This window comes from Lycorma delicatula, chromosome 9, assembly GCF_047948215.1.
Source record: "Lycorma delicatula isolate Av1 chromosome 9, ASM4794821v1, whole genome shotgun sequence".
Classification (NCBI taxonomy): domain Eukaryota; kingdom Metazoa; phylum Arthropoda; class Insecta; order Hemiptera; family Fulgoridae; genus Lycorma; species Lycorma delicatula.
Genome location: NC_134463.1, coordinates 132,426,925 through 132,450,041, shown reverse-complemented (window position 1 = coordinate 132,450,041; position 23,117 = coordinate 132,426,925). Strand labels below are relative to the sequence as shown.

Genomic DNA, 23,117 nt, shown 5'->3' with positions numbered 1-23,117 from the left:
CAGTCACTGCTATGTAGTTAGTGCAAGAATTATATAAAAATAAAAAACCTAGACTTTAACGTAATATCTGTTAGAATTACTACTATTCCAGGAATACGCTTGCATATGCTAAATACTAACTCCTCCTTCACCCAAAAATACCCGGGAGCTGCTGATTACAATACAATACATAAATACGAGCCTTATAAAAATTTAATTCGCTAACGTCTAAAAACCTGGATTCCTGCAACTCTTTCTTGCGTACAGTAGTGGGTTATTTCTATATAAAATTTTACTATTATTGGGGTCGATGAGATACGTTCCTATTCCTTAAAGTCTTTTCGTTATCGTTTCCTGATGGTCTGATCGGGTAGCGGTTACGTAAGATAAAAGAAAAACATAATAAATCGCATAAACGCTATTTAAAGTTTGTTAAATTTATAATTATATACCAGAATCGCAAGAAGAGTTTACGCGTCAACTATAATAAAGGAAAACAATACGGTAAATAACATTTACACTACAAGAACAGAAGACTAAACAGAAAATATTACAGTCTGCATCCAATACACATTACATTCGCAAATACAAAAATAATAAAATCTAATTTTACCTTTTTTTTTATTATATTCCGGCAATCCAGAAACAGCCGCGAACCGTAAGTAAGAATTAAATAAAATATTTATATAACGTAAATCTTGTAAAGAGCTTAGCGCGATGATTTATCGATAACAAAAGATTTACACTCCACAACCGATGTTTATGTACTCGCCTCACGAACAGAAATGTTCGATAGATTGGTAACATCGTCTTCCCCACCAATTATTACTATTAATAATAGTCTTGCGTGTGTAATTCGTTGGTAAGTTCACATTTGTTGACAAATTCTAGCCGGTATTGCGAAATCGACAAAACTGCTGGCGACGTTGCTGTCTGCGACCTTGACCACATACTTAATAATTTTTATTTTTTCCTTTTGCGGCACACTTGACAAAAAATATTGCATCTCTGTTATATCTGTTTAATTAAATTTTCATTAACATCTAAAGAAACATATTTACAATTCTTATTTGTATCGCTAGATTAAATAATAAAATCTTCACAATTTATTTCCCGATCGATATTATTTCAAATGAGCATAAATATTTCCATTACTTTTTGTTAGCACTAGAGTAGATAGGGAATCTTGGAGAGCTGCATCAAACCGGTCAAATGACTGAAGACAAAAAAAACTTGTTTTTCCTTATTCTAATTTTTGTCGATACTATTCCAGTCGCATAAAATATCAGTTACATATTATTCATACAGTCGATTATCCTACTCTCTTAGCCCTCCTTTTTCTAAATAAGATACATCCCATATATCGTTTATTTTTTGAATTTTTAGAACTCAAAATCGTATTTTGAAATTTTAAAAACTAACTGAGATTATTAATTTTCCCTACTCCATACCCTGATGTTAGAATATTCCTGATCTGTGCTTTTCCCCTTATCGACCTAGTATCTATTAACTCTCTCTCCTGATCGAGCGATTTTTCATCCGCGTGTTTGTTACCGATGTACTGAAGCTTCATTTCTTCAAAATTTTCTGTTAAGTTTTCGTTGCGGTACATCATTATGGCCGATAATGATATTTTTCTGTCGATTATCGTTTCACCTTGGACGATCTTAACTTTGCCGTTCTTCATTTTTCTATTAATTTTATTTCAAAATATCTATATACAGTACATCGCCCGTAAATTTTTAAGTATAATATAACGAATTATATGAAATTAAAGGTCGATTAAACGATCGCCAACAAAAAACAAATAAACGAAATGACGATCAGCTCCGACTTGGCAAGAATATTGTGCGACAATATCAGAAGAGTAATGAACTAAAAGATACAAATTTTTTGCACCTTATTAAAGATCGGGCATGCATGTCTCAGTGTATATGTTGTTGTTCTTATGAGGGTCTATTTTTCAGTCAGTCTGTAATTAACTTTAATGTAGATAAAATTAAACAGAAATTAAAGTAGAAAATCCAAAAATAATACGATTATAAATTATAATTTTCAATTAATATTAAATAATCAGACACTTCACCAAATCTATTAGATATACACGTTTTTAAAATTCCATAAAATTTTATTTCACTAATAACTTCTGATTTTTTTTCATATATATATATATATATTATTGAATTACGTTATGAAGTGTGATTGGAATCGATGAGCCTTCCCTTTAAGATCCAAACATTTCATAAATTAAAATATTATTTTAATTTCGATCGCAATCGAAAAGTGTGGTCCACAATTAATGTTACAACAGCCCTAATCTAAAATTTCAACATCCTACGGCTAATCGTAGGATTTGTTATAAATACCGAACATTTTCGGGTAACCCATCTTTTTCTTTCTTTTTCCTGTTTAGCCTCCGGGAATTACCGTCCAGGCATTACTTCAGAGAGATATGTATCTGTAAATGAGGTATTTGTACAGTCTCAATTCGACCGTTCCTGAGATGCGTGGTTAATTGAAATTCAACCGCCAAAGAACACCGGTATCCACGATCTAGTATTCAAATCCGTATAAAAGTAACTGATTTTACTAGGACTTGAACGCTGGAACTCTCGACTTCCAAATCGGCTGATTTAGGAAGACGCGTTCACCACTAGACCGATTCGGTGGGTTAGTAAACATCACTGCGTTGTGATGTTAGTGTCCATGTCTGGTTCTTCGAACGTAAAAATTATAATTAATCTTAACGTCAAGCCTATCTAGGAAATATATTTAATGTAAATATAGTCTTATGAAAGCAAACAATACGAGGTGTATTTTCTCCTCCTTTTAGGTAATTAGTTATAAAGGAGGTAAACTCCTAACTCGAAATTTGTGTTAAGATTAACCTTCTCGGCGGTCCCTCTACCGAAGATTTATGACTTATTGTTAAATCGTCATAGCTATTACGATAATAAAGGAATTACTTAAAACCGATTACGGTCACACATTACTGACATCAGATATTCTTTATTTCTCTGTTATAACATCCATAGAAATGTAGTTCCTACTCCAAATTATAGAACGTAGGAAACCCCCTTAGTTCTTTTGCTTTTCTTAACCGCCTATTAATAATCTGCCTCAAAATGTTATCGTTAATTTTAACCCTCTTCGCAGAATTTTCTGTAAAAAAAATAATCTGACGAGTAAGAAAAATCACCTAAATGTATCGATTAAAATTTATTTCATTCCTTTTTCATCAAAATGAAAGGCTTTCAAGAAACAAATGTATCCCGTGTGCTCTTTATTTTGCGCTCGTAAGTAACAAACATCTTTACCGTTGTACGATCAATTCTAATTTATCCTTGTATTTTTATTTAACATCACACTATTCGGTAGTCACTTATTCTAAAGAGAAAAAAAAACAAAATTACCTGTATTTTATCGAATCGGCTATAGAACAGTTTACTTGTTCTTTGGAGTACAAGAAAGGAGTTAATTATTTTTCTGCTGTTGTTCTTAATAAGATCTAGTTAAATCTTTTTCCCCGTTAATTTAATTAAAATATTCTCTTTTACAGAAAAAAATAATATTCCGTTTTCAATGATTTTTTAATTCGTTTTTTTCATCGCTGTGTAATATGCGCTCAATGCCTTTTAGCTGTTTATTTTTTTGAATTTTATTTAATCTACCGATCATCGATGCAGATATTTAATATTTCTAAGAACTAATATAGACTCACCGCATCCAATTTTATTTTATATGTCGCTCTAATTAAAGTTTTACCTCTATTTTCTTTGATTTATCCGGTATTATAAGAGTTATTTTTTTATCAATATATTTTTGATCGATATTAATTGTATAATGCATTATCAGTGCAAAATATTTGTAGATTTAATACAGGTCTGTTGTCCTGTCACCGTCTGAAATAATTTTACCGTCTAGACGAAAACAACTTTATACTTAATTACATCGGGATAGGAACAGAACTTCTTAGGCGCACTCTTTGATTTTACATAATCGGTGTTATGCTAAATATATGCTGTAATTTTTTTCTCAAAAACAACCGCTTTAATGTAATTTAGTTAATTAGCGAATTCTTCGTTAAATACTAGCTAAAATAAAAAATTATAACTAATTGAAAACTTCAAGTTAATTTCTAGCGATTTCAATTTATAAATTTCTTCTGTATGAAATGAAGCGCGTCAAAACAGAGGTACTGGAATTTCTGATGAAAGATGCTATATTTCATCGGAAATTAAATACTATAGATTAAATAATATAGATTATCTATGTAGATTATTTGTAAATTCATTTCTACATTAAATAAATCGTGACCGATTATTTTTTCCATTATATTTCATTAAACTAAAAGACCCGTCCCCTATATCTCCCAAATTTTGAAAAATTTGTTACTATGTCGATAAGAAGATTATTCCGCTATTTGTTTTGTACTTATTATTCTGGTGAATTTACCACGTCGATACTACTCTCGATTCTACTTTCAAGATTTTATTATTTTTTTAGTCGATAAATTAATTAGCTATATAAGCGTGAAAATAAACGATTGAAATTTTATACGAAAAAAAAAAATCGATCCTGACCGGAATTTGAATTCAGTACTTTCCAAACGAAAAGCTGAGATATTCATTAAATCTTTCTGTTACGGAAGTCAAGTTTGAGACGCATTTTGTTATCTTATTTCATCAGACAGCAGATCTAAAGATTTCAGATTCGTTGTTAATTTGTTTTTTTCTTCAATTTCACATTTGAAATCTCCTCCTAAGCCTCTTTTTTTTTCTTAGTCTCGGTGTTTCATCCGTACTTACGCATACTCCAAACATAACTTTACATAAGATGCTTCTATAACTCTAATATCTTCTTACGTAAGTACAGTTTCTGTTAAATAATATGCGTGTTACTAAAAGATCATCCGATTTTGAAATTTCATAACTATTTAGCTTTTAGTCCGTTTTGATCGAGCAAAGTACCGTTACAAAAAGCGGGAACTCTCGAATTTCACGAGGTTGCCGCCGGGTAGCTCCAGAACTTCGTTCGCTTCAACGTTAGAAAAAATGGCGACTTCACGACAGAAATCACGCTTGTTCTCGCACAGCGTGAGTTCGTATTTACTGTTCGGTGTGATTTCCATAGCGAGTACAGCGCTGAACGTCCTTCCGCTAAGAGAATTAGGCTCGTATAGACGATTTAAAGACACGGGTTGTCTACGTAAGGGAAATCAAGCGGACTACCCCGTAGTCCGCTTGATTTCCCAATATATGGATTTCAGACCAATATATGGAACGAATCCGTCTGACTTTCTCAAGCAGCCCCCGAAAATAAACTCGCCGTGCCGGTAGAAAAGTAAACGTTCTCAGAAAGTCTATCCGGTTTGTTTTGTGTGTCGTTTGCTTACGAAACCGTACAGGATTCGGTTAGCGCAATCTCTTTATGAAGGTGACACCAAAAACACCGAATTTTGTGAGTGGAATTTTGTGAATTCGTCCTTAATAAGGCGGAGGAAGAAGATGACTATTTTGTAACGCGCTTAGTGTTTAATGACGATGCTACTTTTCATTTAAGCGGGAAGGTGAACCGCTACGATCGATATTAGAATGACGGGGTACGGAAAGATGCCGCGTGAATTTGGACAGCATGAGAGAGACTCTTCCAAAGTTATATTTTTTTGTGCGGTTTCGGGGGAAAAGGTGTACGGTCAATATTTTTTTCTTAGAGAACACTTTTGTGGGAACAACGTGTCTCGATACGCTTGAAAACCGACTTTTCCCTCTACTAGAGGTCGATTCGGATAAGTTATAACGGAAGGGGGAACATGTAGCGTGGTAAGTGCCACAACACGAAAAGTCTGAGTCTGAGGACTGCAGGTAAAGGCTTTGGCCTACGAACTCTAGAGGCGGTGAGATACCGGAATAGCTGATGGTAAGTGGTTCAAACAAAAAATAAAAATACCGTGCACCGTCGTCCCAATATTCAATATTTTTCAAAATACATACGATTTAAATCGGATGATTCTTTTTCGGACACACTTTAGCCGTATATTTCCTTAACTATTGCTATTCTAATTTTATTATTTTATTTCACGATTTTAATTTTTTTTACAATTTTATTAAAGTATCGTTCAATTCTTTTCTCTTTTATGGATATATTCAATCGCTTTTAATTAATTTTTTTTACGAAGATTCATTTTTCGCTCGATGTTTTCTAATTTTGAAATCATCTGTTTAATATCCTGCGTTTCATTTTCAAAAAAAAACCTTGTCGTGTAAAAAGGTTACGCATTTTATTTCCTCTTTCTACGCTGATATGTTGATCGATCCCTTTATACTCTTACAGATAATTTTTGATATATATATTTATATATTATATTAGAGAAAAATTAATACGTACAATTTAAGAAAAAAATTGATAATAACGAAGATATTATTTGATGGAAACGAACAATTTAAGATACAAATTACATCTTTTTCAATTTAACCGATTTATAAGGTATTTTTATAGTTAAATCTCCTTATAAGATACGAGTAAAGTTGGTTGAACGTATAAACAAATGAATGAAAGTTTTATTTCCAGATGAGAGGAAACAAGAACGTTTACCGTGGTTGTTAGGCATAAATTGTGCATATTACTGTCGTGGATTCTCGGGCTAGTATAAAATATGTCAAAATATTATTTATTATTAAATAAGAGAAAACGATTTTTTATTTTATTAACATATTGTAACGTGTGAATTTCTGTATTAGTACAGGCAATTTGTCATCAAAGCAGGCTGTATTTGAAAATCCTTATCTACCGATTGATCTTTTGTCCGTGCGTTAGGGGTGATGAGGGAAGCTTAACTCCAGATTTTTAACATCCCCTCCCGTAGATTTTTGAAAAACTCGAAATACGCAAAAGGTTTTTGAAATGCGTTTTTCTCTGAATCTATGCGTTTTAGAGAAAAGTTTTACAAACAAAAAATGTAGAGGATATTCTCCTCTACAATTAATGACTTTGAAGCTATGCCGTATAATTTGAAATTGAAATACTAGGTGGCGCTGAAGTTGTAAAAGAAAACGTTGTAAACGAGTAGACCGGTTTCGAACACGTGCCAGATTCACGACATTTTCACACTTTCACAAGCTACAGCTCCAAAACGATAAGTCGTACAAGAAAATTGTTTAAATAAAAGTCGTGTGTTTTTTTGAGATTAACAACTTTACCAAATGCAATACAGACGAAAAACAATTTTTTCCGGTGAAAAACCCGAAAAAACACGTTTTTTGATTACAAAGGAATTGCAGTGTGTATGTATTTTTCTAAACGGTTCATTTTTTATCTTATTTATTTCGTTTAAAATAAATATGTGGTAATAATAGTCATATAATAAGATTGGGAATAGTAAACATCGAGAAAAAAATTAATAAATCTATCAAATGAGATTATTGTATTGTCGAATTTGTTTAACTTCGTATGACGCTGTAATTATTTGTGTGATTTATATGCTCTAAAGCGTAAATAATGTCCGTCAAATATAAATATAATGTGTGTGAGTGTGTCTGTTGCGCGCGCGGAATTGGTAAAGATAAGTGTAATATAAAGAAAACGTAATTAGATTAAAAATATTTTTTCAGTCCATTCATAAACCTTTAGGAATTTTATTTTTATCGCAATTTAAAACTTTCCTTCTAGCTTTATTTTTTCCATTTTATTAGTTTTTACACACATACATACATAGATACTAGCCCCCCCGGCTAGCCAACACCTGGACCCTCGGGGTCCAGTCGAACCTCGGAGTCAATTCAGGAGCTCCTCGGGGGCCTATCTCAGCGGCGCAGAGCTGACGTCGCTCGCCATTTCCGTCTATCCAGAAGGTTCCGCCACCCTCATCTTTGCTCAGTTGTTTATCCTCAAGGTTGTGAGAATAATAGTGATAAGTAACAATATAAATATTCAGGCTTTACAGAAACACGAAAAAGAAACTGAATTACAGAATCCAGAATAATTGTAACTTTTTTTCTGTTTAGCCTCCGGAATTAACGTAAGGTATTACTTCAGAGGATGACTGAGACTGATATGTATGAACGTAAATGAAGTGTAGTCTTATATCTCGGGAGGAAATACCCCGTTTGAAGTTTGGAAATCGGAAGAGCGGGAATTTACATCGACATTTCCGAATCGCCGTGATCTGTTAGGTAGAGAGTCTACCTGATGCGTGCAAATGTTAGCCTTCGACTTACTAACAAACGCCCCGTTACAATTTTGAATTCGGACGATTGTTTTCAGAGATATTATAAGAGAACCCCATTGTACCTCCTAAAACAACGCCCCAGGGAATCCTGTTTGTTACCGGTTAATAGTAATGATCGGTCTATCTTCCCACAAGATGCTCGCATACCTTACCGCTCTAGCCTTACACCCAGCGCCTGCGGGTAAGACCGTTATTGTTTAACAGAAATCTTTTAAATTTATTTAATATTATTTTATTTAACGTAAATTTAATCCTATTATTTTTGTAGTATTTTTCATTCGATCGATTCGAATCGTTTTAGGCCGGTTTCCAAATAGGCTTTCAGTACACCCTAAATTAGTAGTCTCGTCCAAAAATATTTTTGACGTATAAGCAAATGTTAATATTTATTTTTTTATTCACGTTTGAGCAGTTATTTAAGCGGTATTGCAGGACCGCTTACGAAACTAGCTGTAAAACACATTAAATAGTCTTTGCATATAACGATAACTTGTTTAGATGTATTAAACGATATTTTATATAATTAATTTTAATCGAAAACTCGACGTTCGGTTTAATTTTTTCATAACGGGAGCTACTTGATCGCTTTTCTTCTTCGATGTCACCACTTCCCTTTTTTATTAAGTCGAAATAATTTTAAAGTAAGATTTGTTATCCCCTACTAAGTAGCCTCTATATAAGATCGCTGCTCGCTTAGTTTTTGGTTTATACTATCTGTATCATCGATTGTTACGGCTGAAACGTAGAAAAAGCAACTGAAGTCGCTTTCTCTGAAGATATTGATGTTTACTACGCGGTCAGTCTGCGGCGAACAAAATGAAGATGTCGCTTATACAGTACGAACGTCTCTTGCATTTTAGCGGGCTTTACATACGGATGTGCTACAGGGTATTTTTTTTCTATTCGATAAAGCAACCGGAAACTACTTCACACCTTATTATCTTGATAACGATTGTTTCAGCGATGATTTTTATTTCACGTAAAATCGCGTATACATTTCTGATAATATTTATTATTTTATACTTTATATTTACTTAAAGCAGACGTCAAATATTTACAATCGATGCGATGTTTGATGAAAATTTATTTAGTTTGAAAAAAGACAAAGACGTTTTTAATTATTGAAATCTATCTAGTAAAGAAGGATAAATATAAGTAAAGCAACGTACATGGAATTTGTTAAGTAGGTATTTGGAAATATCGCTTGGAAGAAGACTGAAAAACTTGTAAAGAATATAAAGTTAAAATGTAGAGAATTTAAAATTATTTATAATCTGAACAAAACTCAGGTAGCTTGGGTTTAAAATAAAAGACCGAAAAGAAAATCTGCAAAACAGTTAAGAAGCGAGACGAGAATGCAGTGTCCATCTCCAGTACTTTTATAAAAAAAATAATAAAACACTCATTTTATATATATATATATATATATATATATATTATTTGGACAGTAAAATTTCAACCGGTGAAAGGATGTAAGGTGGCGTGGGCACAAACATTGACAATAAGAAAGCAAGTAAGCCAAAAATATCGTTTTTAAATTGTGTTAGAAAATGAATTGAAAATTAACCGGTTCGACTAAATGCGAAAGAAAGCGATATAAAATAAATCGAAGATGAAAGAAGCCGATAGTAATTTTTGAGCAAAAACGGTCGACTTTCCGTTTAAGGTTCCCAGAATCGGTAATTTATATTGTAAGTAAATATCGAAGGTAAAAACCTTAGACGATCGCACGACCAGAATACATGAAGCAAATACCAAACCGATGATATTCACGGCAGGACCCTGGGACGTCCCTGATTCAAATCCTGATTAAATACAGTATATTTCACATGCTATAGAGTTTTCCGTTTTTTATTCAGATTTACAAACAAGCTTTCTAGTTAACGAGTTGTTTTTATTATCGACCTAGGAAAAAACCGGCAAGATTACAAAATTCGAAGTCGATAGTTCCAGCGTTCAAGTCCTAGTAAAGCCAGTTATTTTTATACGGATTTGAACAGTTTGTAGATACCGGTGTTCTTTGGCGGTTGGGTTTCAATTAACCGCACATCTCAGGAACAGTCGAACTGAGAATGTACAAGACTACACTTCATTCACACTCATACATATCACCCTCTGAAGTATTATCTAAACGGTAGTTACCGGAGGCTAAACAGGAAAAAGAAAGAAAGAGATAAGGTGGCATCAAACGTAAAAAGGTTTACGGTTAAAGACGTAAAAGAATCGGTATTAAACGCGTTAAAAAAATATTACCGTTTGAGGCTGGAAAAAGTATATTAATCGTGCCGAAAAACTCCACGAGCAGCACTTGACGAATATGTCGTTACTGAGTGATGTACAACCTTTTATACCGAATGTAGATGAAATTGACAGCCATAGTTCTCGTGATTTTAAGGATTTTAATCCTTGAATTAAAGGATTTTAATCGTAATTAATTTTACGTAAGAGTTTTAATGTCATATGACAATGAAATTTCTGTTGTTTTAAAGTAAATATTTTTATGACGAAATGTTTATTTCTGTTCATATTAGAGGTGTGTACGATTTTTTTTTCTCGTTTATATAGGTTAAGTGTTTTTTTTTTAATTTCCTATTCCAAAACCTAATATTCTTTTGAGCTTTGTAGGCCTACAAAAGTACAAAATAAAAATATTAAATTGTACAACAAAATACAAAAATGAATAGCTTTAATGAAACCTGAGTAAAAGCAAAATACGAAAAAAAAAACAATTAAATTATAAACCGTACGGTAAGAGTCTCGCAGATACCATTTCTTCCGCCTAAAAAAACAAAAATTTCTGAAATATAAATAAAATTGTTTTTAACAAAACGATACCGATATTGATTGTATAATTTCTCTAAATGTGATATGTATTATTCGTTGTTTAATAAATAAAATCGGGCCAGTAAGAGTTTTGTAACAAATTGTTCTATTTTTTGCTTATTATATAGAACGCTTAAACATTGTTTGTTATCTATTGTGTATATCTGTCGTCTATTACAAATATTTAACTTTTTTTTTAAAACAAAATTCTAAATTAATAACAGATTTTGATAATAGAAATGTAGCGTCTTACCTTTTCTGATATCGGTATCGTTTTGTTAAAAACAGTTTTATTTATATTACAGAAATTTTTCTTTTTTGAGCGGAATAAATGGTATCTGCGAGACTCTTACCGTAGGGTTTACAATAAAATTGTAATTTTTTTGGGATATCACTGCGTTTTGTTAAGATTATTCTTTTATTATTTTTACGAATTACTATTATTATCTAACGGGTTCATTATTAAAATTGATCGCCTTTCTAGAACAATATACATTTATTGATTTTCTCGGCCAATTTTTTTTTTTGACACTTCATACCGTATTTTTCCTTTTTTAATAAAATTTGTATAATCTCTCGTAAACTTATACTTTTTTTTAAAGAAGCGATTGGAATTATAAAAAATTGTTTCACCTTCAGTACTTTCATTTGCATAACAGCATTTACTATTAAAACAAGCTGTAGTATATTTTCTTTTAAATTTTATTTTTTCCAGTACATTGTCAAGTTTTTGTACGCTATCTAGTACTATCAAGTACTGCTATATAACGGCGCGATTGTAAAGTCACCTTAAAAAATGAAAAAAAATGACATATCGAGTCCCGCGGCGGTTGTCAAATGAAAAAATAAATTGTCTGACAAAATTCGAGGTACATTTTGAAAGTATTCTTTGTTATAAATCTAATCGAACTGAAATATAATGTTTTCGTGCTTATTTTTAATTTCCCCCCCCCCCCCCGTTTTTACTTCGCTTTTAGGTCAGGTCACGTTTAGAACCGTAAACGTAGTTCGTCGACTTCGTCGTCTGCTGACTCTTACCGGCGTGGAAGTCGAGAGTTCCAGCGTTCAAGTCTTGGTAAAGGCGGTTACTTATATACGGATTTGAATACTAGATCGTGGATACCGGTGTTCTTTGACGGTTGGGTTTCAATTAACCACACATCTCAGGAACGGTCGAACTGAGAATGTAGAAGACTACACTTCATTTACACTCATACATATCATCCTCATTCAACCTCTGAAGAATTATCTAAACGGTAGTTACCGGAGGCTAAACAGGAAAAAAGAAAAAAAGAAATTCATAATTTAAGTGCCTGTAAAAGTTACTGAATTACCTTTCTGCAAATCAACAGCAAAAATAACTTTAAAATTAGCGATACGTTTAACTGAACTGAGATATATATATATTAAAGAAAAATATCGGCTCGACTCAAATATTCAAATATATATCTGAAATGTAATATTATTTTAGTAGCTAGCCACCATCCCGTACTTTTTTCTCGTATTTCTTGACTCCGAAGTTAAAAGTATTCAAATTTACTTTTTTTTCTTCGGTGTTAGTATTTTCACGGACGTATCTGCTTCGTCAGAATATTTTATAAGTATTACTGTTTCTTTAAAAGATTCATCATGTTCAAATTTTATTTGTATGCGTAGAGAACTTGAAAAATTTGGAATAGTTTCTTAGTAATTATGTGTGGGCTGTTGATCTCATGATTTATCGCCGTTCAAATTTCCTGATAAAGTAAAATGTTAGGTAAGATTCAGATTCCCGAATTCAAATTTTTAATGCGTTCTGAACGACGTTGAAGTTATTCAAGAACTCAAAAACCGATTTAAACTTAATATATTTCTCAAAGCTTGCATTTGATTTTGAGCCGAGCGTACGCGTTGCATTTCAAGTCTTTGAGAACGTTCTTGCGTAGATTTTACGTTGCCTGCGATTTTAAATTTTAGTAGCCCTACAAGTTTTTTTCTATTTGTGACGTAGGCGTTATTGAAAGTCGAATCTATGCCGATTACGGGTATGGCTTACCCTGATATAAATTTTTAGTTCAGGAACTAAAAATATTCAGTCTTACTCTGTACAGTCGTAAATTTGTAAACGGTCACAGTCGTCATTTCCTATAATTTTATTTTAAATTAATTTATTTTTACCTATATTATGATATCGATATAAAATAATATTTTATAGACGATGAATTAAATTTAGTAAAAAACATAATTGTTTTCTGACGAAGTCGATATTAACATAGACAACGACATTTTTATTTATAAGCTTTTTTATTTTACGATTTACATAGTAGGGAGATAGATGAAATTTTAACTGCGGTTAACTTTCCAGGTGTCATAAGAAAGTTAAGGTAAAATTTTTTTATTCCGGTTCAGTAATTTTGCGGTTATCGGGAACTAACGAAAAAAATGCCGTCAATATAATAGAATTGTGGTTAATTTTTTTTTCTTTTATTTATATTTTTCAACAGTAAAGAATTTTAATTTTTTGCTATTTATTTAAAAATTTCCTTGATATTTTACTTCAAAGTAGGTAATTATTTTTTTCCTAATGTGTCGGAATATATATATATATATATATATATTTATTTATATTATTTCATTTTCAACAATTCTGTAAATGATTCTAAAAACGGTTTATTTGTTATATCGTTTTTTTTTTTTTTTAATAATTTTTGTCTTCAAATTATATTTTATAAACATTACATATAATTTAAATATATTAGAATTAAGATTCATTATTAATTATTTTACCGGTTTTTTTTAATTATTATTATTATTATTTTTTTAGTTTTAAAATCGATTTTATAATTAGTTAAATGTATTTTATTTCAAAAATGTATTCACGTCGGTATAAATTGAATGTAAAATATTCAGTGGAATATAAAAATTCGTAAATTAATTATGAGCACAGGTCAGTTCATTTTTTATCGGCTACTGAAATAACAAATATACAGCTCTCTATTATATTTATAATTAGATCATACGTACGGTGCTGGGGGACGTAATCGCCGAACTCTAGAACCGATTCAGTGGCGCCAAAAGGAGCAAAAACGTTCATGTCGACACAAGTCCTATATTGCCTTGTTTGCCTTCTGGACGCCACTCTGTGATTTTCAACAAAAAATTTATTTTTCAGGAGCGGGTAAACCTGTATTAATTAAATTTAGAAAACTTAATTTTTTATTCTAAAAAATAAATTATTCTGAAAACGTCACGTCAAAAATTCCAAAACGGAGGCTATTTTAATTATTTATTCTTCAATGTCTGTAATTATTTCTTTGATAAAATGTTTAATTATTAAAAGATTTATTAAGGATTTTATTTTGAACAAAATGATACCCCATTTTTAAAACTCCGTTGACAAACAATCGAGTTATTGCAAACAAGTAACCCGATATACGTACACATTTGCACCGTAATGCAAGGTGATAACTTTTGTTTCCTCAATTAAACGTAATAAATATTGTTAATAAAAAATAAAAAGAGTAAATTAATTAAAATTAGCGGTTTTTAATATTTTATCCCTTCTACGTTGTACGCTTGGAAATGCGAAATTTTTAAAAAGATTTAATCAAGACACATTTATAAAATTATATTCGTATAGTATTAAAATTATTATAATAGTCCTTTCCTTTTAACTCTGCTGGCTAAACATTTTATTTGCTTTGCTTACGCGCGTGCGTGTGTTTGTATTGAAGCAGAATGACACACAATTAGATCGCATAGACAAAACCGAAAGGGAAGAATAAAATAAGAGAACAGATTTCTTAGTTATATGTAATAAATCCTTTATGTCGAGAAACAGCGCTCTCACTCCTCTCTCTTTCTGTATACAGATATATTTATTAAAACGTATGACACATGTACGTGAGATACGAAACTTTTAACCTTGACTTTTTTTAATATTACACTGGACTGTTGTCATTGTTTTGTCTACTATAAAAAGAGATAGATACATTGCTTTTATTTCTCTCTTCCGGTTACAGTTTTTTTTTTTTTTTATAGTTGCTTCATAGTATTCTTTGCTAATGTACATAAACCAGCCATATTTCTTCCTAATAACTTTGTTAAATCGGTAACAAACCATATATATATATATATATATATATATATATATATATATATATATACATGTGTGTGTGGGCACGCGCGTGTGCAGATTATCCTAACTCAACAACCACTGACGTGATCTGAACAATTCTTTTACCAATATTTTAATTAAAATTTGAGAGAATGATTTTAATTAGAAACTTATCCAGGTATCAATGTTTTCCTCCGTGCTTTTACGATTACCATCTTTTAATTGTATTCTTTATACGATTAAAAGTGTCAAAAGCCTCATTACCTTATGTTTGATTTTAACGGTTCTGAAAATTCAAAATAAGTTAAATATAGATTATTTGTAAGCGCCTGCAAATATTTTCAGTCTGTCTGTTTTATAAAAGATAAAATACGATTTATCAGTATCTTTTGTATTTTGAAATGTTTTACTATGTTTTTTAAAAATGACGTGTAATCTTACCCTTTCCATTTAAACTTTTTAGTGTCCCGACCACGGGGGTTTGAGTATGGTGGCCTCATATCAAAAAATAGATTGTTATGAATTGTAGCATTTATAAAAATTTCATTTTTCCATATGCAATGGCCGAATAGTTATTACTGTATGCGTTTATACACTGCCTTACTCCATTATGTTATTTTATTATTTATTACATTATTTATTTTACTAATAATTTTTTATATTCTTTTTTTATTATTTTTGAATTATTATTTATCGTAAACATTTTTTTACAATTAGGGATTAATAATTATTAATAAATCGATATATTTAAATTTAAAAAAAAAGTTAAAAAAACCAGATGAAGTCTGATTCGAACCGATGTGCCTTCCTCTTGTAAGATCCAAGTATATCGTTAATTAAAATTTTATTTGGCTATAACTCTGGAACCGATGAAAATAAGTACCGCTGAAAATGATACTACATTTATAGTTGAAAAGCTCTCGATGAGGGCTTATTACTACAGTTAAAAAAAGAACCAAAATCCAATTTTTTTGGATTATTGGCTTTTTTTGACGCTTTTGTTTCAACAGTCCTAAATCAAAAATTTCAACATCCTGCAACTAATCGTTTTTGAGTTATGCGAGATAAGTACATATGTACGTGCAGGTGTCGTGCCGAAACTAATCAAAATGGATTCAGGGATGGTCAAAATGGATATTTCTGTTGAAATCTGAAAACCGAAATTTTTCACGATAACAGTACTTACTTTGGGATCTGCTTTTTTCTTTTTTTTTGTTTAGCCTCTGGAACCACCAGAGTCAGGTATTACTTCCGAGAACGAATGAGGACGATATGTATGAATGTAAATGAAATGTCGTGTTGTACAGTCTCAGGTCGACCGTTCCTGAGACGTATAGTTAATTGAAATCCGATCGCCAAAGAACACCGGTATCGATGTACGATTAGTATAGTATTCAAATCCGTGTAAAATAAGTGTCTTTACTAGGATTTGAACCTTAGAACTCTCGATTTCGAAATCAGCTGATTTGCGATGACGAGTTCACCGCTAGACCGACCCGGTGGGTTATGCCAGGCTTACTAGAAAAAGAGAAGCGATACATTATTTTCCAAGTCAAATGTACTATTCTCCATCAGAATATCGATCCTATTCCGTTACAGGTTGATAATTTTAATCTGTTTATCGAAGAAACTCGGGAACTTGCGTTCAGAAAAGTAAATCTGACCGGTACCTTTTGTACGTCAAGTATTTTACACGTGTCGCTGACATAAGAAAGACCGAGACAGATGCAATATATTAATAAATTAATGAAATTCTTTTTGTCGCTGTGAAAAATACATTATGTATATCCGATAGGGAAATCGTAATAAGTGTTGCGGTTTTGTCTTTTTCCTAATTATGTGGTCGGTAGGTGTTGAATCGGATGAATTATGAGAATTTTACAGCGTTAAATTATTTTGAAACAATGCTATACGGTCGTGATATAATAATAAATAAAACCGATTATCAGAAGAAACTTGAAAAGTAGTTTATAAAAAGTCGCGTTACATTATACGCCTTTTGAATAACTTCTAGATGTGCTATAACAATCTGATATGTTTAACAAATCCGATCTACTACACGATAAATATTAAGTATTAATATTAATATTAAGTATTAATATTCATAATTATTAATCTATTACTAAGTAACATTAATAAAATTATTCCGGTTGGGATCACGTCAAGTTATTTTATTTTCTTTAGGAGAAAATGAAAACCGTTTTTTATTTGTAGTGCGAGTTACTTCAAGAATTTTTGCCGTAACTTTGTCATCGTAAAATGGATTTGAATAAATAAGATGTCATTTTCTTCGCAATACCCTTAACTTTCTTTGTTACAACGTTTAAATAAAACCGCCGTCACAAAGATATTAACGATAAAAATTATTACAATACCACCATTTTGCGATGGATTGAGAGATTACGTTTTTATTTTTGTAAATTTAAACCTCTAAGAACCTCTATTAGAAAACCTCTATTAGAAAATGGTTTTATAGAGGAAGAAGAGGAAGTTGAGGAGGATGAAATGGGAGAAACAATACTGAGATCTGAATTTAAGAGAGCATTGAAAGATTTAAATGGCAGAAAGGCTCCTGGAATAGACGGAATACCTGTAGAATTACTGCGCAGTGCAGTTGAGGAAGCGATTGATAGATTATACAAACTGGTGTGTAATATTTATGAAAAAGGAGAATTTCCGTCAGACTTCAAAAAAAGTGTTATAGTTATGATACCAAAGAAAGCAGGGGCAGATAAATGTGAAGAATACAGAACAATTAGTTTAACTAGTCATGCATCAAAAATCTTAACTAGAATTCTATACAGAAGAATTGAGAGGAGAGTGGAGGAAGTGTTAGGAGAAGACCAATTTGGTTTCAGGAAAAGTATAGGGACAAGGGAAGCAATTTTAGGCCTCAGATTAATAGTAGAAGGAAGATTAAAGAAAAACAAACCAACATACTTGGCGTTTATAGACCTAGAAAAGGCATTCGATAACGTAGACTGGAATAAAATGTTCAGCATTTTAAAAAAATTAGGGTTCAAATACAGAGATAGAAGAACAATTGCTAACATGTACAGGAACCAAACAGCAACAGTAGCAATTGAAGAACATAAGAAAGAAGCCATAATAAGAAAGGGAGTCCGACAAGGATGTTCTCTATCTCCGTTACTTTTTAATCTTTACATGGAACTAGCAGTTAATGATGTTAAAGAACAATTTAGATTCGGAGTAACAGTACAAGGTGAAAAGATAAAGATGCTACGATTTGCTGATGATATAGTAATTCTAGCCGAGAGTAAAAAGGATTTAGAAGAAACAATGAACGGCATAGATGAAGTCCTACGCAAGAACTATCGCATGATAATAAACAAGAACAAAACAAAAGTAATGAAATGTAGTAGAAATAACAAAGATGGACCGCTGAATGTGAAAATAGGAGGAGAAAAGATTATGGAGGTAGAAGAATTTTGTTATTTGGGAAGTAGAATTACTAAAGATGGACGAAGCAGGAGCGATATAAAATGCCGAATAGCACAAGCTAAACGAGCCTTCAGTAAGAAATATAAGTTGTTTACGTCAAAAATTAATTTAAATGTCAGGAAAAGATTTTTGAAAGTGTATGTTTGGTGTGTCGCTTTATATGGAAGTGAAACTTGGACGATCGGAGTATCTGAGAAGAAAAGGTTAGAAGCTTTTGAAATGCGGTGCTATAGGAGAATGTTAAAAATCAGACGGGTGGATTAAGTGGCAAATGAAGAGGTATTGCGGCAAATAGATGAAGAAAGAAGCATTTGGAAAAATATAGTTAAAAGAAGAGACAGACTTATAGGCCACATACTAAGGCATCCTGGAATAGTCGCTTTAATTTTGGAAGGACAGGTAGAAGGGAAAAATTGTGTAGGCAGGCCACGTTTGGAATATGTAAAACAAATTGTTAGGGATGTAGGATGTAGAGGGTATACTGAAATGAAACGACTAGCACTAGATAGGGAATCTTGGAGAGCTGCATCAAACCAGTCAAATGACTGAAGACAAAAAAAAAAACCTCTAAGTACCCCAGCAGTACAAAAAACATCATCGCGATATGACTACCCGTACCTGAAAAAAATTTTAAGTTAAAAATACAAAAAGGATAGCCTGTAAACTAAACATGTTTGGACATGTGCAAGTATAAAGTTTCTTTCTTCATTTCATTTATTTTCGTTTTTTTATTAACGCTCTGTATACTACCTGCATTTAGTACTGAATAAGAGAAGTACGAAAACTAAGGTTCATAGGCACGCTCGCATATATGCGAAAAATAAATTAAACTTCTAGCGTTCAGGAACTACATTCTTCGCGCGTACTATAAATTTTAAACTTTTTAAATTGGATAACAGAATTTAGTACATTATACATTTAAAGTAACGGTTTCACGAGGAGACAGCGTTAAAGAGATGAGTACTATTTAATTAATACTTTGACAAAATCGTATAGCATATACAAAAACTGTTCTATCCTATATTCTCTGAATTTTAAGTAATATCGGTAAAAGTAAAAAAGAAAATTTGATTTAAATAAAAATAATTAATAAAAATTTGCTAATTAAAACAACCGGTCGAGTAAATTAAATAAAATTTAAAAAAATTAGAAAATTAATTTTTACAATTGTTAAGAGTTTTTAACGTTTGTAATTTATTTTAATTTTATTGTAAAATATTACTGTATAATAACCAAAGAAGTAGTAATTAATAATCGCGGCAAAGTATATTTAATCGGCGTAAATGTACAATCACGCCGATTAAAGTTGTAAAACGTTTTCCGTACATTTTGTTTCTGACGAGTCAGAAATTACGGTATACTTGTCGCATAACATCTGATGATACATTTAAAGCCGACTTCTTTGCTTCGTTGACCAAAATTTTAGTACTGTAACAATATTTTAGTAGCAATCGATCTATAAAAAGAGAGAAAATGAAACTAAATTTTGTAGTAATTATACGATAAAACTAAAATAAATTACGAATGTTAAAAACCTTTAATAAGAAAACTTATTACCTGTAATATATAAGTTTTAAACCGGTCTTACGTACTTTTTTCTTACCTTTCTTTCTTTTTCCTGTTTAGCCTCCGGTAACTACCGTTTAGATAATTCTTCAGAGGATGAATGAGGATGATATGTACGAGTGTAAAGGAAGTGTAAATCTTGTACATTCTCAGTTCGACTATTGTCGAGATGTGTGGTTAATTTTGAAACCCGACCGCCAAAGAACACCGGTATCCACGATCTAGTATTCAAATCCGTGTAAAAATAACTGGCTTTACTAGGACTTGAACGCTGGAACTCTCGACTTCCAAATCAGCTGATTTGGGAAGACGCGTTCACCACTAGACCGACCCGGTGGGTACTTTTTTCTTACCTGTAATAAGAAATAATCTTAAAATAAGTTATAAACGTTAAAAATCGATTTAACTATTCGGTTTTCCATTAAACAATTTTTTTATTTAGATTAATATTTTAGAAATTTTTTAATACGATTATTCATAGTTAATTTCTTTTTATTAGTATTTTAATAACAGCCGTATAATCATTTTAATATGCTGTAATAAAAGTGTATTCTTACAAGAAAGCTGAGAGGGATTAAATAACAGCCGATTAAACAAGATTGTAAGATGTATATGATATTTATTAATGTGAATATCAATTGTTACATTTCATTGTACCTCTTTGTTTTTGTTTTGGACATAATGGACTACGTTATTTTAACAGATTCACTTTTTTCTCCCCAGCTCCCTCGTAATTTCCCTGATATATATATGCGATATGATGTTTTTTTATTCCGATAAAAATGTCGCGAGAAAGTTTGCAACAAGTTTGTACTTTGCCAAACGCCGAGTTTATACTTTGGCGTAAAATGTAAATTATTTATTTATTAAATACTTTTTCTCTTTTTTACATTTTAATTTTCTCGTAACGGTACCGCGTAAAAAAGTACAAAAATTAAAGTTATATTTATAATGTAATTTAATTATTATTATAAAAAATATCTTATAAGATGTATTCCTAAGCTGAAAATCGTGAAAAATGTTTTAATTGCGGTGAGACGCGACGAATTTCACCGGTTACGTCAGTTATGCTAGATTTTATCATCATCGTAATGTACGTCAAATATCCAAAGAAAAATTTTGAAAAAAAAATCTAATTTTTTATATTCTTTTTTAGGAAGGGGATAAACTCACCCCTAGATATAAAGTCTTTAAAAAAATTCGGGTGGAGCTGAGTCGGGGCGTACGGCTGTTGGTTTAATGTGAAACATTACAGACCTTGGATGAAGTTCCTCCGAGTAACAGACCGATCGATAGGAGAGCCACCGTCGTATCTTTTGAATAAAACTGAAAGACTCCGATGGAAAATTTTAGTCCCTTCGTTTGGCCGACTCTACAGATAAATTAGTCGGTCTGTATGTCAGCGAGTCGCTTTTAGTGTATCGGATCGAAACAAAAACGAGGAGACATCGATTGCGTACTAAATTGAATTTTAACATGAAACAGACGCTAAATGTTACACGATATTTATTTCGATTAATATTTGACGACAATTTTGTTCAACATCGGTGTGTGATATGAGAAGTAAGAAGCATAACGTATAATAAGCAGCGGTAGAGGTGCTCGCGCCGTCGGCGTCGTTCACTGAGCGCGCCGTGTCGGCTTTGCGACGTTCCCGAAACAGTTTAGCTTTCTCAGTACTGGACACTGGGGTACCTGTGCGCGGTACCTTTCCGACGATATGCGTAATTTATATTTCCGACTGGCTTTTGCGCGGGCTGAGGCTGACATATTGAATTTTTGTACTTTTTTACACGTTAATATTGTCCAAAATACACTTATATTACATAAATCGATCTATTTCGAAAAACTCTAAACGCAGACACACGAATCACCGCGCTATCACATCTAAATCGTCAGGACTTTTGCGTAGGACTTCATCCATGCCGTTCATCGTTCCTTCTAAATTCTTTTTACTCTCGGCTAGAATTAGTATATCATCAGCAGATTGTAGCATCTTTATCTTTTCACCTTGTACTGTTACTCCTAATCTAAATTGTTCTTTAACATCATTAACTGCTAGTCCCACGTAAAGATTACAAAGTAACGGGGATAGCGAACATCTTTGTCGGACTCCCTTTCTTACTACGGCTTCTTTCTTCTGTCCATTATTACTGTTGCTGTTTGGTTCCTGTAAGTGTTTGCAATCATTCTTCTATCTCTGTATTTGAACCCTAATTTTTTTTAAATGCTGAAGATTTTATTCCAGTCTACGTTATCGAATGCATTTTCTTGTCTATAAATGCCAAGTATTTTGGATTTTTTTCTTTAATCTTCCTTCCACTATTAATCTGAGCGCTAAAATTGCTTCCCTTGTCCCTATACTTTTCCTGAAACCAAATCGCTCTTCTCCTAACACTTCTTCCACTCTCCACTCAATTCTGTACAGATTTCTAGTTAAGATTTTTGATGCGTGACTAGTTAAACTAATTGTTCTGTATTCTTAAAATTTATCTGCTCCTGCTTTCTTTGGTATCATAACTATAACACTCTTTTTGAAGTCTGACGGAATTTCCCTTTTTTCGATAATATTACACACCAGTTTTTATAATCTATCTATCGCTTCCTCGCCTGCACTGCGCAGTAATTCACAATTCCATCTGTTTTAGGAGTCTTTCTGCCATTCAAATCTTTTAATGCTCTCTTAAATTCAGATCTCAGTATTGTTTCTCCCGACTTCTTCTTCTCCCTATATAATTCATTTCCTCCATATAACTCTTCAATATATTCCACCCACCTATCGACTATGCCTTTCGTATTATATATCGGTGTACCATCTTTGTTTAACACATTATTAGATTTTAATTGATGTACCCCAAAACTTTCCTGTATGCTCTGTCTATTTTATGAATTTTCATTTTTCTTTCCACTTTTGAACACTTTTCTTTAATTCACTCTTCTTTTGCTAGTTTGCACTTCCTGTTT

The 23,117-nt window shown here is 31.9% G+C and overlaps 1 protein-coding gene and 1 long non-coding RNA gene across 4 annotated transcripts in view; one reads left to right on the top strand and one right to left on the bottom strand.

Annotated features, from left to right (window-relative positions):
• Positions 1-23,117, bottom strand: part of LOC142329676 (uncharacterized) — a 317,008-nt gene that overhangs the window by 127,020 nt on the left and 166,871 nt on the right. Inside the window, exon 1 of one of the 3 annotated variants that reach the window (XM_075374365.1) lies at positions 593-867. The exons of 1 other annotated variant lie outside the window; for it this stretch is intronic. The gene's annotated coding sequence lies outside the window, so the exon portion shown is untranslated. Of the gene's footprint in view, positions 1-592; positions 868-23,117 lie in introns of those variants that run through there. One more of the 3 variants, XM_075374364.1, reaches the window with a different exon arrangement.
• Positions 1-23,117, top strand: part of LOC142329677 (uncharacterized) — a 76,835-nt gene that overhangs the window by 16,485 nt on the left and 37,233 nt on the right. The gene's annotated exons all lie outside the window — the stretch shown is intronic.